Genomic DNA, 17,662 nt, shown 5'->3' on the forward strand with positions numbered 1-17,662 from the left:
AATTACTTTCAGAGGTAAGGCACTAATACTGGGCCAATGATTAGGAATTGCATTTCCACCTCACTAATTGAAACCATAAAGATACAAAAAACCTGAAAGCTGTTTTTCTCCCTTATTATTTTACATTCACTTAATAAATTTAACAAAATTGAATTTCCTTCCCTTTGCCCAGTAACTGAAGCTGTAGTTGTAAACTACCTCCAAGTAAACTCTTTTCTTTCTTTCATACCATGACTTTTAGACTTGTCTTCGCTGTAACTGTGAGCTCAAGTTGCACTTAAGAGCCCTATATAAAGCACCCTGGGTCAAGTGAGAATGACCACACTGCAAAACAATGCTCAGGATGCACAGAACGATTCGATAAGCAACACATGTGAATAGCTGTAAGTCTGACCAATGTGTTCTCCAACACTGAACGCAAGCAAGGCTGAAACTTTACTATGAGCCTGATCGTTTGCTCTTAAAGAACCATTTAATGAAAGCATTCAACCTCAGTTTGTATAAGAAGCAACATTATGCAAGAATTAAATTTTAATTTGAGCAAGAAACGTGATGAAGACTGATAGACTTCTGTTAATGTCTCTCACTAAAGGCTTGCACTTTTTCAGCTTTATGTTTAGACTCTAGCATTGTATGTCTTCCATTGATTTCAGGCTTATTTACAGACTCTGAGTAGACCTGAGTTTCTTAGGTCAGTTCTTCAGCAAACCTAGCAAACTGGGATGATAGTATGATTTTGTCTGTAGTGATCAAGTTTAAAAATATGGCTGTTTTCTCTCTGCTACGTGAGAGAAGAGTCCAGCAGTTTGCCAAATTTCCCTTCCATTAATTTGAAACAGAGAATGACAAATATATGTTGAATACATCAAATATAGGGAGTACCTAACAGCATCTGCAGTGGGTGAAGAAATAGCGAGATGAGGAGATTTTTTATTTTTCAGAAGGTGCTGAGGATACATTGACTTTTATTAGATAATCTGTTGCAGGTATGGCCAGTCTAGTTCCTTATTCTGTTAAACCGTGTCAACCACTGCTCCCTAGCTGCTTCTTTCCCATTAAAAAAAAAAAAGTCAGAACTTGTTAATACTCCTCATTGAACCTCTCTGAACAAAAAAAAAAAAAAGAAAACATCAAAGGGGGCAGACAGCAGGTGACTAATGACTGAGGAAAGTTGCTGACCATGCGCACACTTCAAAGCACTAGCATTTCTCAAACCTTGGGCTGTCTTCTGCTTTTATCAGGCCTTTTCTGATTCCCAATAGACTTTAAAATTGAGCACTAATGTAAAATTAAAATCAGGAGGCATTCTTGTAGAAATATTTCTAATCTGACTTCCGAATTTAGACATAAATTCATAAAAATGAAAGTCAGCATAATGTTTGGAGGTCAACACCAATATTACATTTCTAAGATTTCTGAGATAAGATGGAGATATGGCAGATTTGAAAACAGGAAAACTTTCATGACAAAGTTAGCAGAAAGCACTAATTGAGTATTTGCTGAGGTCCAAGACAAATGGATTCAAAATCTTTCATATTCGCATTCATGGGGATCCTTAGGCACTATCTCTTTTTCATAAAAGGAACGGGATATTTCAGAAGCGTGGGAAGGAAAGGTGCACTCAGTGCGACTGAATAAATTGGCTCTGATTCATTGAGGCAAAAAGATAATCTTCTATCAGCTTTGGCCCATGTTGGCCAAATCTTTCACACATTTCATCATCTTTCTTACTGTCTAAATGCTATAATATCACAAGGCCAAGAAATTGTTTTCCACAGAAATGTAGAAATATTTTATAATCTGTAAAAATCTTTCTATGTCAAAGATTATGTCTTTCGGCAGAGCAGGCACTGGAAGTGTATGTTGTCACTGCCTGTGCTCTATGAGTACCTAAATAAAACATTATAGCATTTTAAAGCAGACTATGGTGCTTGAAACTAGGTAAACTCAAAGATAATATGGCAAATGCAATCAGTTACAAAGGGCAGCCACCATCATTAATCCCCCCTCCCCCCATGTCATATGCAAGGAGTTACTACAAAGCCCAAGAAGTTTTTCTTATTTTAATGGGATATTTCAAAACCACAGTGTGATAAGATTTATTAAATAATAAACATCTCAGTGACAACTCTACCATGACTCTGCATGCAGATTGGGTAATCTTGCATGCAAATTGACAGGTATGTGTATACCTAGTCTACTGTATTTATAATAAATCGATTTAGGTGCCCGGCAGGATTTTACCTTTTCAAAATGTGTGTTTAATTTCAATACTGTAAAATACTATTAAAAAAGAAGATAGTGTTTCTAGCACTCTTTGGTGTTATATCTTACAACACACGAGAGGAAAACACTAATGGAAGCAGACAAGCCACCCTTCAGTGTTTTATTCCATAAACTGTGTAAGAAAGAAAAGAGCAGAACGTGGAGATTTTTACCAATGAAATTGTAATTTTTATTTCTACGCAAAGACCACAAATTAAGCTGCAAAAGAGGCCAGTGACTATTTGAAGTAAAATTATCTTAATTATTATTGCTTTTATTTCCTCAATTAATTTTAAGTAACATCTTGAACTGAAAAACTCATGAAGCCTATAAAAAGCAGATGCTTCCTCATGAACAAGTGAGCCCCTAAATGATTATTCCTCAATAGGTTAGGGGCAAAGACCAGGCCTGTTGACACTGCTGAGATGAATCAGGCTGATCTGTCCCATTTGGCATCACAGTTGCTCAGACCTGGAAAAAGTTCCTCATTGCAGATAAAACAAAGTCTGCTAAGTGAAAAAAAAAAAGTCCTCCTCAAATACAGCCCTGTCTGGTTGAGCAAATAGTTCTCCCTTTGATGAGAAACTGAATATGTCTGATAACACTCTTTAAACCCCACAGGCATCAAATGGGCATAACAAGTCAGGGAATATGTTTCTGTGAGTATCTGAAATTGTAGAGTACCCCAAATCCAGGAAATGAACTGAATCACAAGGAGTCATCTTTCTAAATGCTCTCAGAATTACGTGCTCTTGAAGCGGCAGTACTATTTACGAAACAAAACAGGTTAAGAAACACATGCTGCAGGATGACACTATTTAAATGAACTGCTGCACTAGAAAACCACAACAAAATAATACACGGGTACTCTTCTGAAAAGCATGCATTAAATCTCTCAGAAACAATGGTAATCTGCACTTTTGTTGTCAGTTTACATTGCTCTGACAGGCAATAGGGCAAGGTACCTCATATATGTCGGTATGTACACGCTATACCATGAGACTAGTTCAGCAAATACGTCTTTCAGTTATTCAACAAAACAAAAGTAACAATAATAAGGAACTAGGTAGGTATCTCACTTCTGTAATATAACCACTAGGCATTGTTTCTTAATTACTCTCTCTCCTATAATCACGTTTTTCATTAGTTTTGAAATGAATCTCATCAAGCGAGTATTACAGTCAGTGACTTTCAGTCCTTGGCTTTGAAGGTGGATCTGTGATTATTGTTTCCTAAGCATGATGCCCTTCCTCAGGCTTTACTAGTGAACATACTGTATATTTGTATTTGCTCTGGTTTTATGATATACTATGTTACTCCTCGCACACAGCCCAATACTAGGTTTGGTTAATTAAAGATTTTATTACACAGCAAAAGACACGATTCAGAGTAAACAATACTGCACACAGAATGAAAGACTGCATAAACACATACAGCATCTCTACTGCCACTTCTTTGTAACTCTTGAAAAATGCATTTAACAATTACTCTGTTCTGCTCTAACGATGACCTTGGTCAGCAGTTTCAAGAGTAATGCATCAATATATGATGAATTTTGTGAATTGATGTTTGTGCCTCAGAACATCTTTTGGTTATAAACAACCTTTTATTCATCTCCGTTACAATATCCACTCTTTGGAATGCATTATGCATGGTAATGAGTCTCGTCCTGAGGGTGGAAATTGATATATTAAATTTATTTTTTTATTAGCTCTTTCTAGTAACATATCTCAATAATCTATTTTACCTAGCATTTCCACTGCAAAGGATTTGGATACAACACATTTATTATATTTGAAGTATTTTCTGATCAAGTAAAATAAAAAGAATCTCATTAACGAGCATATTTTTTCACACAGCAATTAACACAGTTGGCAGCAAGAAAGGGCTTAATTCAGGGGCACTGAGTAACTACATTTCCCTTTGACTTCTTTTGGAGCTGCAGATGATCGTGATTTCTGAAAATTAAGATGACAGAGATGAAATACACGCAATAGAATAAACATTGTTTATCCTAAAGTTTCCTTTTACTGCTTGCTATATTTACTTTTAGGGGTTTCTCTACCTTATTAACCCTAGATCCCCTATGAGTGCCATAAAAAATTCCATTTCCACAGGCCATAAATTTATTTACTATAGGTCAATGCATAATTTTCTTTTCCTAAAGAAGGTTAGGAAAAAAAAGGGCCAGATCCTAATCTTCAACTTAAAGAACCTTAAGTTATGCCAGCTGAACGAAGCTGGTGTCTTCCAGCAGAAGGTATTGTAATTTAGTCAAACTTTAGAGTTTTTTTTTCTTTTTCTCTAGACACACATGATCATCTAAACACCATGGTAGGATTGTGTATATTTTCTGTGAATTCACTATGGCTGTCTGCTAGAAGATACAGCTTAGACTGGCTATCCAAACTCTTCTACTGCTACAAACAAACCTAGTCTTGGTACTATGGAAAGCTTGCCAGACAGCTGTTTTGCTATCCTGCATTTCACTTTTCATTACCCTTCCAGAAATGATCAATTGATCCCATCCTCCATTATCACAAAATATACTTGGGTAGCTCTTTTGGTTTGGAGCATGAACGACCTTGGGGACATATCTAAAAAAAATTGATTTAACACTAAGAAAGCACGTATGTGAAAAATAATCTCTTTCTCCTCATCTCGTTCATATTGTCCTGCTACAGAAATTTCTAATTCTATGTCCTTAGTGATCAGCTTACCTCCTAAGAAGAATGGTTAGATGTTTACTTTTTAGCAAAAACTGAGATTCCCTTGTGTATGTAACACTAGGTCAGTTTTGTCCAAAGCACATTTTCTTGTAATGCCTTTGGACAAAGGTTTTCAGCATACCAATGTCTCAGCAGAGTGTGACAGAAAAAGGACGTGGGAAACAGAGTTCTCATGCGCCTTGAGGTTTGTTTCTAAATATTTATTAACACATCTATTTGGTCTGCATATATACTGTGTAACGGATGAATAAGAGTAGAAATATGTTTCTATAACCTCACAATCTGCTGAATGGCTATAAACAAGGTTATCTGTAGGGGAAAAAACAAGAATAAATTTGCTTGGGGAAAAAAGTCAGTTGCAAGGGAACTCCAAATATGTGTGCATTTGTGTCAAATTCATCCACTACTTCTGATCAAATACAGAGAAAAGGAGGATTTTTTTCTTGAAGTGTTCAGAATGAAAAATTTTGTCTAGAAATTTCAATTTGCATTTAAAAATACCTCCACAGAAGAGGCTGGAACAAAACTCTTCGTTCTGGATGAATGAAATCACTTTCTCTTAACCCAAATTTGAAACAGGAGATCCATTTTTCTGGAACTTGCCTTCCCCTTCACTCTGTTTCAGAATGTAATTTTATTTCTTTTTTCTTTTTTTTGTCTTTCATCACTAGGTCAGAGGAACCACTAATTGCCCAGCTCTACAAACAATATTCTTAGATTAACAGTGCAGGCGTGAGCTTAATAAATATTGAAATGACTGCTATTCATTCTTGGAGGAGAGCCACGTGAAGAATTTAATTTTCTTCATGAAGTGGGAAGCACAGATTCATCATGGACATTTTTTAGCAGGAGTCCTGCCATCTGGTAGAAGCTTTGCTCCTTTCTGTCTGCCTTTGAGGTTGTGCCTTTGAGGTTGCTAAGAACCATCTCCTTTCTTGGAAAGCTGAGTAATACTTTTACCATCTAGCTATATATTTTTGACATTAGTGCCAGTTTTACCTCAGCAAAACAAATGAGGTTATCTCAGAATTTATAGGATAGCTTACATTACTCCTAATAGTTTCTATATTAATTTGGTAAAAAAAATAAGGAAGATGCGTTATCTATTTTAAAAAAAGGAGAATAGCCCAGATTTAAAGCTTCTTATACAGTTTAAAGATTATACAATGTAGAGGTCTAACAAGCTATTTGTGAGTACCATCTAAGTTAACCTCTTCAAATAGGCATGGGAATAGCAACCACAAATGTTTCACAGTTGCTGCATGGGGTCTCAGCATATATATAACACACGCGCACAAATGCTCTTCTCTTATTATTCCACAGATTTTAAGAATCTGTCAAAATAATCTCTTCTCCCATCACAACAGCTAAATTACTTTTCACAAGTTTTTAAAAATTAAAAAAATTAAGATTAATGCAGGCTGTACTCTAGTATTTGCATGATTATTTGATCAATCTCCTTCTAAGAATGAATATTACAGAATATTTAAAAAACGATTTCACAGTAAATGAAATGCCAGAAACAATACGTTATATTTCATAACTTGTACCCCCTAAAATCATAATGCTGATTTATTGCTGTGATCTACTATTTAAAGCATGAATGAGATCTATTAAACTCTCATTCCAAAAGGGATTTTTTTTATTATTAACAGATGCATACTGACTGGGGAGCCTCACTCTATCATGAAATATGAATCTTATTTCCTCATGCCTTTATTAATTATATATCTACTGGGATTCAAAGGTGGGTCTGCTGTAGGTTAAGTCCTTCATTTCTGGCTCCTGTTGTCATCAGCTCCCTGCTTGGTTCTGGTCGCTTTGTCCTCAATGACCCACCCATTATTCTTCTTCCTGTGTAAATACAGACAGGTCTGCTTCCATGAGTGCACATGATCTCTTTCTCCTCCTATCTACTTTGCTTCAATAAAAAATACATTTTTCAAAAATGGGAGGACACTCTTTTTTCCCGCCTCATTTTTCAACAGCAGAATCATGGCATTTCAATTTTTTAAGTAAACAAAAAGCCCTATTTTTCATAGTGACAGCAAAGAGCAGTGATGTATGAACCTGCAAGTCATATAATGACTTATCCCTGATAATACTTGAAGAAGCCTCCACATATTTTTAAGGCAAGTCAAAATAATTTGTTTTGGCAATGCATCGAAATCCTTGATTTTTAAGCTGCAATATGTTATGTTTCAATTTCTGTGGTGTGGAGCCATCTTTATAGATGAGAATTAATTTGCTAAAATCACTAGAAGTTTTAAAATAAGTGAACTAGTATTTAAATGTTAACAGGGCTACCCTCTTTAATCTAGGTTTGGTAATGTTTTCCATTCTAAAACATAGCATTTCTCTGCAGCTTACATTTTGTGCTATAACTTTACAGTGCTGCTGAATTTGTTTATCAAAGCCTAAATTGTGAGTCATGCTATTAAGAAATAGTCTCATAGTTCAATGACAATCTTTATGGTATATAGTAGCTATCGAAAAACTTAATGGTATCTGCCTCAAAATTCAAGGTAAAATGATTCAACCATAAAAGGCGTTTGAGGAGCTAGATAATGTTCCTGTTATCTAAAAGCTGAAACTTCACCCTCTTTATCTCTCTTAGTGCTTCTCACAAGGGCAAGAAGGGGTAAAAATGAAACATGGATGAAATGGATGTTATAATCAAGCTGAGAAGTGCTGGCAGAAAATTCCTGCAGTAAATGAAAGTTCATCTGGCCTAGCTGTATCAGTGAGGTACACTGGGGCATCTGCCTCCTTCCCCTGCTCTCATAGCCCTGTAGGAGGGGTGAAGGAGGCCCACGCACAATTGTGTGTGTGGTAGCACAATTAAAATTTGAGTTTTGGACTTTTGTCAAATTTACTTCTGGAGCTGAACATCAGAGTCTTTCAACTGTTACTTGCGAAGCAAGGCTTATCCTCTGCTAGAATGAGAGAGTGTAGTTTTACAGAAGGCGTAAATTACACTTTTTTACGGCCATAAAACCAGCCACAGTCTATCTGTCTGGTTTCTAGAAAAGAAGCCATGAAATAATGAAAATACACGTTTAGCCTTTACAGTGTATTGCATGTCAAACACACCTGATGAATGCTATGGATAGGTGGACTTCTATTTTCTTCTCAGACTACTTAATTAGAGAAGGTGAGCCCCCCAGTAAGTGTAATTTCTGCTCTCTCAAATGATCTCTTGGGAGGCAAAGTGACCCATTAAGCATCAACCTTCTTGACAGAGGGTGTTGGCTGATGAACAGAGAAGTTCAGGACAACTGACCAGCTATTAGTTCCTATGTCCCATATAAGCATACGTAAGCCCTTATAGGCTACAAATCCAAGCTTCCAGCTGATTCACTGCAAGAAGAGACTTGGAAGTCTCCAAGACTCTTCCAAGTCTTCCAGACTCCAAGACTGAGCCACAGCTCAGTGATGGTGCAACTCATTCACTAGGTGAAGTTAAGAGAAAGTAGTCTTCGCTCATGCTGTTACAACAAACTGTCCAGCTGACAGAATAAATACTATTGTCTAATGATTTCTATACAGAATGAGGGAAAACTCAGGTTGTTTAAGCTACCTGTAAAATAACTGGTATTCTGCTGCCTATAACAGAGGTAGAAGTAACTAAAAAGAGAAATCTCCCAAAGCCCAATCAAAGTTGTCACAGTGCCAGATTTGTGGCAACTATGCAGTAGGCTTGCTTTTTCTCTTTCTGTAGTTCAGGTTAGTATTCCTTCCTAGACTTTATAAAACTCCTCACTCCTGGATTTGAGAAATAGGATAGGATTCTAGGAGTTAGCTGAAGCATTAAAAAATTCATATCAACGTTTTAAACATTCAGTTCCATAATCCTGCGGATTCTTCTGAGGTAGGCATCTTGCATTCAATCCCCTCATTAGTCCTGAATAGACTTATTATTAAGGGTAAATTAAGAGACAGAGATTTAATGAAATTAAAATTTCCTCAGTGCAGCAGTGTTTTATGAAAATCAAGATGGATGTTGGACATGAACTTTGAGCAAAGGGCACCAGGTCTGAGGGCTGGAACTCAAGTATACAAGTTAACCCAAAAGAAAAATAATATTAACTTTATGCAGACTCAACTAGCAAAAATACGCTATAGATTAAAGAAACTTTTGAGTAAAAACTGGCTCCTAAGAGCAGTTAGTAGTTCTTAAATTCACTCAGAAAACGGAGTGGATGGCAGCCACCGAGGCTCCTACTCAGATTTACTGAAATGTCTGGCACCCTGATTCTTGTCTATTTTTGCTCACAGAATACTTTGCATGCTTAGATTTTAGTGGAGCTGTGGAGGGATTTGATGCCACAACATGTCACGTGTTGGCTTTGCAGGGAACAGTCTGTATTAAGATTTGAGGAAATATTTAGTTACTTTGGAATTTAGTAATAGTGGGAGGACAGAGAGAGAGAAGAGCGAGACAGGATGACTCCCAAAACGTCCAAACGAAAAGGAAATCAGTTCAGAAATGGTTGATGTAGTTATAGCATGTGGAGAAGCTAAGACTTCCTAGGCAGATGCTCCTACATAGATCTATGTTAAAGTTGCTGTCATCACATGTTCTTTCTTTATGAAGAGGTCCACCACCTGAGAAAGAAAAATTCAAGTCATGGCAATTTCGAGGTTGCCTTGGTAAGGAAGGACTGCACTTGTCTGAACTAATACAATGACATGGCACATCTGTAGCACAGCTTCAAATATCTGTCCTGTAGGCTGTGCTAATCAGAAGTGGCATCCTAAGAGCGGTCAAAAGCATATTCACATGTGCTAAAAAAATCTCCTTTTTTTTTTTAAATGAACATCGGTCAGCAGTCCACATGATTTTGTGACAAGCACTGCAGATTCTGAAGCAGGTAACAGTTCAAGGCAGCAGTTTGAATACAAGGAAGTCAAACTAACATGGCTTAGTAGGGCAGCCAGAAAACTCTCATCTGAGACAATGGCTACAGAGTTGCAGGAAAACTATTGTGTGTTTTTAAGGAGATTGCTTCAAGACTCAATAGGAAGATTAACACCTATTTCTTTGTGAATAAAGATAGTCCAAATGACAAATAGCTTCTCTACTCTTTCATGAACAGAATATCTGATAGCTAGCTATCAAAATATCCTCTTTGGTAGCCAATGCCCTTACCAATAAGGGGAAGTGAAATTGGGAAGGAATTGGAGAAGCAGGAGTTGCAGTCCAGCTGTTTACTCTGGCTTCCACATATGGCAAGTTCACAAGCCAGACATATCATTCCGCAGTAATACAGAGTTAGAATTTAATTCCGAGAAAACTATCCTCTAAAAAGGCTGAAGAAGTGGGTTGAGGAGTCTTGTGTTCAGTCCATTACGGAAACTGTTACCTCTCCTAGCACCTGAAGGATGTAGGCAATGTAGTAGAGACTAAGTGGTTTGTGCTCCTCTTTTTTCAGTTGATTTGCACTGTAAGAAGTATTGCAAATACTTACCAGATGATATATATTAATAGTTATGGCCTAATTAAACCAAATTTTCCCAACTTTGTGTTTGTTTTTCATACTCAGGACAATACATATATACACATGCATTCATCCTCCCCCTCAAACTTCATAAATTCACACAGTGCTTTTCTTAAAAGGAAAAAAAAAAGTGCATGTGGAAATGAAGCTAAAACTTTGCAGCATATACTTGACATAGTACAATAAATGCTTAACAGTGGATTGACAATGATGAATAGAAAAGCCTATTAATAGCAATTATCCTTTTTAAAATGGGGGTCTTGTACTTAACTAGAGACATTTATAAAGGAGTCTTCTACATTTTGTATTCTTTTTCACTTCATGAAGTTCTTTGCTTTTGCAGGTACCAGAGAACAACATATTCTTCCACGCATTAAGAACATAAAGGTGTTTTAAAGAGACATTAAAAAAAAAAAGGGGAGAAAGATAGGAACACACAGTGCTCATCTGTCATGGGTATAACTAGAAACAGATTTGTTTTTAAAATAAAACATAACACTCTGTATCTTTCTCTTTCTCTGTTGCTATTCCATTAACAATTTTTCCTTATGTCCTCCATCCTCTCCATATTTGGCAAGAAAGAGTAATAAACAGAAAAAAAGGACACATTTTTGATGAACATAATAATTCATGTAGATAGCTAGTATGATCCTGTCCTATGCTGTACAAATGCTTACTCATGCTCCACTGTTCAGATAACTTGCTCACATACAGGTTGTTACAAAAAATGGATAAAAGGCTCAGTGTACTCTCTTTCCGGTGGTAGAAACCAAGGAAAATAATTGCAAAATGATTGAAGGAAAGTATTAACTACGTGCAAGGTACACCCACTGATGGTACCATTAGCAACAAGACAGCAGTAACTTTATATAAATATAGGATACTGGTGTAATACAACAGAAACAGTCAACGTATGACTCGTTAACATATAAAGTTGTTTGTCATTATAGTGTATCTAGTATTGCACCACATTTGAAGTAAGGATGCATTTATGCAACACTTGCCATATAATATTAAGGAAAAAAGGACCAAGTACAGTCGCTGATATTTTGTGCCATTAAACCTGTTACGACTTATCCACATAATTAAAAAAAAAAAAAAGGTGTCTGCTGGGATTTGAGCTTTGAGATCATCCAAAATAAGCTGCCTTTTAATACACTTACTAGCATTAAACAATGTTGGGTGTACTGGATGGAACTGAGAATCTTTCCTTCCTGGAGTATCAACCTTATTGTGACCTTTCGAAGCACAGGAGACTACTTAAACCTTTCTTTCCCACCCCTTCCCATCCCTTTTCCCTTGTATTTCCTTGTTTATTTTTTATGAGGAGGAGCAGATTGCTTTCGATAACTAAGCTGGCCTTAAAGTGATCCTCGGGGTAAATTTTTCTAGCAACTCCTTGTGCAAAGATTCTGTGGCTAACTTCATGTACTAACAGAAAACGAAGGGCCTGCCTCAGGGAATTGGGCATCCTTTTTTCTTTCTTCCTCTTAATAGGCTGAAGAGCTGAAGCCATCATTCACTGGATCTGGGGGAAAGCAGGGGAAAAGAAATAGTTTCTCTTTAATGTACTCTATCTAGTTAGAGACATTTTAAATGGGTGGCTGTCTCGGGTCCACAAGGGAAGCAAATAACCATCCATCAAATGCAAAGTCAGATTACATTCCTAACCGTTACCAGGAGAACCTACTACCACTACTTATATCTTTCCCTTTTTCTATCAATGAAGGTGTCACTGGGGAAAGAAAGCAACCTAAATATTCTCAATTCTGATGTTAACTGAGGATCCTGAATGCCAGAGATTGGACTCCAAAAGCACAAGAAAGGGTCAGAGCTGTACATCTGAGCGCTTGCTATTATATCAGAGCCTCTGACCATGTAATTACAAAACACCAATATTTTAGGTGGGAGGGAAATTACAATTACAGCAAAGAAGGATTAGAATTAATTGTCAGGCTGTTATCTCCTCTTAAGTTACAGAAAAAAAGGTACTTCTTCAAGGTTGAACTTCTGAACAAGGTTTTTGTCCTGTGTGCTATGTAGGAAATGGTAAAAACTGATGTTACATGTGAAAGGCATAAAGGAAAGGGGGGAAAACCCCCCAAAATCCAGTACTTTATTACCAAAAGCTTGTTAGTTAATCTGATGGTGACATTCTGCATTTATAACATCACCCTTTACGAGAAGAATTTACACATGGCTAAACTCTTGTTTCTGAGTTAGTGTCAGACCTCAGGTCAGAGGAACTTTAGACATAACAGAGTTCTGCAAAGACAACATCTCATTCTTCTGGAAATCAGTTCACAAGTGAAACATCAGGGAATTTTGTTTGAATTTTTTTTGACTGATTCTCACCAGCAAACTAATTAAAATAAAGTCAGCCAGGAAGGAATGTTCAACTCTTAAAATATTTTTCAGATCTTTATTGCAATTCATTGTAATAAGTGCTACAGAAAGGATTTTCATTTCAAAAATGAAATGCAGTTGCATTAACCAAAACTAAAAAAATTCAACTTGGTTAAAGGTCAGACTTAAGACCAGCTGTTGCACAGTGGTGTAAAACACATGGTGTATCTCTTTCAACAAAGTTTGTAATCAAATAGTTAAGCATGATATCCTAAAATTCATGAAAAAGAAAAAAAACCCAAAGGACTGTAAAAGTTGACACTTGACAGTCTATCTGCCTACTGACACACGATAAGTTTACATGTGTAGTGAAAATTGGAGTTACAGTTGTAAATTCTCCACTTAGTGCAATATTAACATAAGAAGACATAAATCAAATAATCCTTAATGTCTTTGGAATATTATAAAAGCTCTTAAACATAAAGAGTAGTAAAAAACTCCAAATCCTCTTTATTGTGGGATATACACATGGGAGAATAGTAACAGAAAATAATTTGGAAAAACAAGAGCCCATCCAAACATATTCCCAAATACTCTTGGTTTGTTTCCTTTCCAGCTAGAACTGGCCTGAATTACTTTGCTTATTCTAATCATATTGTGCAATGAATATAATGCTAAAACATTCCAGCTGCCTCTTTACAGTATCCTCTGTTCTAATCTCTCTAGAACAATGCGTAAGCGAGAATCCAGAGCTAAGCTAGACAAAATAACACTTGGGTTCAGCAAGAACCATGTTTTTTTTCAAAGCAGGAATGAAATTACTTTGGTTTTCCTTGAAAATTTGACACAAGTGTCAGATAATGCAAGATACAATGAAATAAAACTTAAAAGTAGTGAAACATCAGGTAGGACCTTATAACTAAACTCATTCTCTGTGATATCTGATGATATCAAGAAGTTCTTAGCTACCTGTGATCTTAGCTATCAGTGTTTTTATACAGAAATTCCTGAATTCATGCCACCAAGCCCAGCTCTGTTTCTAGCCTTTTTAGCATGATAACTGTTTCCAGACCCATTAGCCTTACTTTGGGGCTATAAGCTAGTAGTTCTGCAACAAGCTGCTGATATTACCAGAAGTTTGTTTAATATAAAGGTAAGTGAATAATAGAATTTTGGTTGGGTACTTAAACCTGAGGTGGGTTAAACTGAAATAGGGTTTTCTTTCATAAGTCCCTCTCACCCTCCCAAAAGCTCAGTTAAACTGAGAGTTTTGGCTCAGTTAGCAAAAATACTTTTTTTTTCTTGAGTCCTTTTCATATCAGTTTAATTTAAAAGCAGATCAAAATACTGTTTATGAATGAAAAAATGCCATTTTGAAACAGAGAAGAAAAATATTTAATTTAGAAATTGTCAAAACAGAAGGTTTTTTGCTTCCAAAGTGTACTTCATCTTAAAAATCTGCCAAAATGTTTGACTTGGTTCCAGTGTCTTTTCTAGTTTCCCACTGAAAGCATTTGACCTAGTTCTTGAACCTTCAAAGTGTCATTTTTGGCAAATTCATTATTTGTTGAAGTAATTTTGCTTACTTCCACGGTGATGATATTTATTATTCAGATCATGGGATGATATGCTTGCGACTGCTCTTTTTGTTCTTTCCTCAAAGACTTCTCAACCTCAGAGAGATGAGTTTCCTTTAACCATACTAGGTGAAGAGCACTGCAACTGTATCTTCCTTTTACTGCCTCAAAGTTCATCCATTGCTTGTTTCCAGGAGAGGTAAGGCAATGTGACCATTCCAGAAAGCAGGATGCTTTTCTACGTACATTGCATTCCAATAATGTTCTTTTTTTCACCTGGCTTATCAATACTTCAATTGATGCCAGCTCCAAGATTTGCCACCAGAATTTCTTTGAATCTACTGGCATAGCATAATTGGCAACCAGATCTGAAGATTTATCTTTAAAGTTCTAGTTTAAAAAAAAGATTTTGGCTCTCTCTTCTGTTTATTTTAATGTTTGGTAGCATGATACATGTAGGCAGAAATCACAGAAATGAAAATCCTAGTGTTACAACCACTTTCATTTCTGATAGTATTCTTTCCTACATATTCTTCTAACTTGCCAATCTTTCCTGCTACCTAAGAATTATATTTTATGAGTTCACTAAGAATAGAAGTATTTAGCTCTGAAATTCATTGCTAACCAAGGTTGTATATCACATTCTCTGCTATTAAACCTGTATATTAAACCAAATTGGAAAATACAGAGTCAAGAATTATGGGCACTTCAGAAAGTCATTATTTTTTTCCTTTCACTCTTAAAAGAATTTACATAAAAGAAGATATTGGAAATTACTACTTGGAAAATTTACATTCTTTCCATAGCCAAAGGAGGAAGGTATGGAAGGGTTGATATGTCCTTGCTAAGCCCATTTATTGTGACCACATTCTGTCATTAATGGCTAAGACGATCACAATCATTCACCATAACATTAGGAAAGAGTTTGATGGGTTTGCACAATCCTAAGTGATTTTAATGTATAGTAACAAGCAATCCAATCTGAAAAGCTACAGTCAGCCTTCTCTTTATATATCTAGAACCTGCACGTTCAATTCTAAAAGAAATGATGTTTTTGAAGATGGCTTGTAGCATAGGGGTAACTTTGCCTAATTCCACTGTAGTAAGATTTTGTTCACTAGAAAATGGTAAAAAAAAATAAAAATAAAGAGACTAAATAAAATAAAATAACCACAAAGGAACAATAAAATAACCAGTGTAAGATGCCAGAACAGAAAAATAAGAAAAATAAGTCTGTACCCCTCATCTTAGTTGACCTTTCTAAAATGTTAAAGCATAAAGCGCTTTAATGCATAAAAAGATAGCAAGGCATTCTTCAAACAGTCACTGCCTACACATTTTAAGGTTAAGTGGAAGAGGGCAATGACCAGCAAGACTGCAGTAAGAAAGCTGCTTTATGCATTTAATTGTGCAACTTTACCATGATGCATAAGTTTAGGAGCCCCCGAAATCCCACAGCCATTTTGGTAATAAATGGAAAAGGCTAATGTGTGAAATACCATATAGTAAATGCCTTAAAACAAACCAAACAAAACCACATTTATTTTCTAAACATGAGAACCATAATACAAACGCCACAGATTCTAAAATGACTCTACAATTCAATATTACCCCATTCATTTTGTCACACCAGCAAAAATTATTTTTAATCTATATGTTCAATTATTTTTAATCAATAAAAAACCTTCTGAAATATAAATTTAGGTGTAAAATTCAAAAGTGACATGTAAGGTTGTTTTGTTAGATGTGTCACCCACACAGGAGGCAGAAACAATACCATGTGATATAAAACGCTAAATAAACTACATATGGGATACAAAACATTTTCAGACTTAGACCTACTAGATGAAATAGTTAATAATTTCAAACACTATGTCTAATGTTATTTCAGAAACTTTATGTAAAAAGCACAAGAAAAAAAAATAAGACTAATAGTAGCTAAGACTACTAAGTAGAACGTCTTAAAATATTTTAACTAACACAAATTACTGGCTGTCACACACAACACTATATTGGAATTGGTGCATAAAATTATTTACGTGTGATAACTTACACTTCAATAGGATCATTACTTCAAGAACTTTTTCAGAAACTTTCTTGAAGCCTTTAAACAAGCCTCCAATATTTGCATTTCCCAATAAGAAGACGACTTCCTCTGCAGCCACTAATGACCTCATCACCTTCCCTTTTGCTAAGTCTCCTCCACAGGTGTAAAATTTGCTCTCAAGTTGTCTAGTTAGTTACAATAATTTAGTTGCACTGGTGATAAGATTCAGTGTAACCCTTGCTGGAAGGAAAAAAAAAGAAGGTTTTTTTTTAACCTAGGGTTTTTGGTTTTTTTTTATGATATACACAGTGAAATCCCCCAAGCTGTGGTCTGACATTACAAGAACACAGCACAGGAGACCGAATGAGTGGCTGCAGTTTTGGAGGGAATTCCTTAAGCTTGTACTGTCACAGAGAAAGGACCTTACCACAGTGAGACTGTTTTTAAAGTTTGAACTTGACATTTGCTTTTTCATCTCAAAGCTGACAGTTTGGCTGTTTTTTCCCTAACTATAACATACAGTATTTGTCTCTACATACCCTGCTATGCTTCTATATTTATTTTATATTTATATATATGCCATCCTGATTGCAACCTCATTAATAACCTTTGTGAGCCCACATGTTTCTTCACAATCTTTAAAACTGCAAAAATTACCAGTATACAGCTATGCCTTACATGCTAAACATAGCCAAAAACACAGCTGGAACTGTATGTGGCTTCCTGTTTCCTTTCAGTTACAGTTATTGTATAAAATATGCAGTCTGCATCAATACATTATTTGTTTTCTTAATTCTGTCCACTCAGTCTAAGAATCCAAACTTCATTTTTACAGCTTCCACCATATGACTACACAAAATTTCTAATCCTAAAATAAACTTAGCTTTGGCAGAATGCATTTTGCACACATGCTGACCTAGTTAGCCTTCAGCACTTCAGCACTTCATAAGTGTAGTGTCCATCTGTGCAGAAATCACTGCAGGTTCAGAGCCTAAAAGTGGTCTTCCAAGATGTATGTGAGTGACCTCCCAGCTGAGGATGGGAGTTCATCTGCTCATCAAAGTCAGGATTAGACTCACACAAAAAATCTACTTGCAACCACATGAGAGCATACTTTCTCAGAAGAGCCCCTTGTTACAGCTCATTTGAAAAAATGCAGGTTTCTGTGAAATATTTTCCCTGCAATCCAAAATTTGC

The sequence above is a fragment of the Struthio camelus genome, chromosome Z (assembly GCF_040807025.1).
Source record: "Struthio camelus isolate bStrCam1 chromosome Z, bStrCam1.hap1, whole genome shotgun sequence".
Lineage (NCBI taxonomy): Eukaryota > Metazoa > Chordata > Aves > Struthioniformes > Struthionidae > Struthio > Struthio camelus.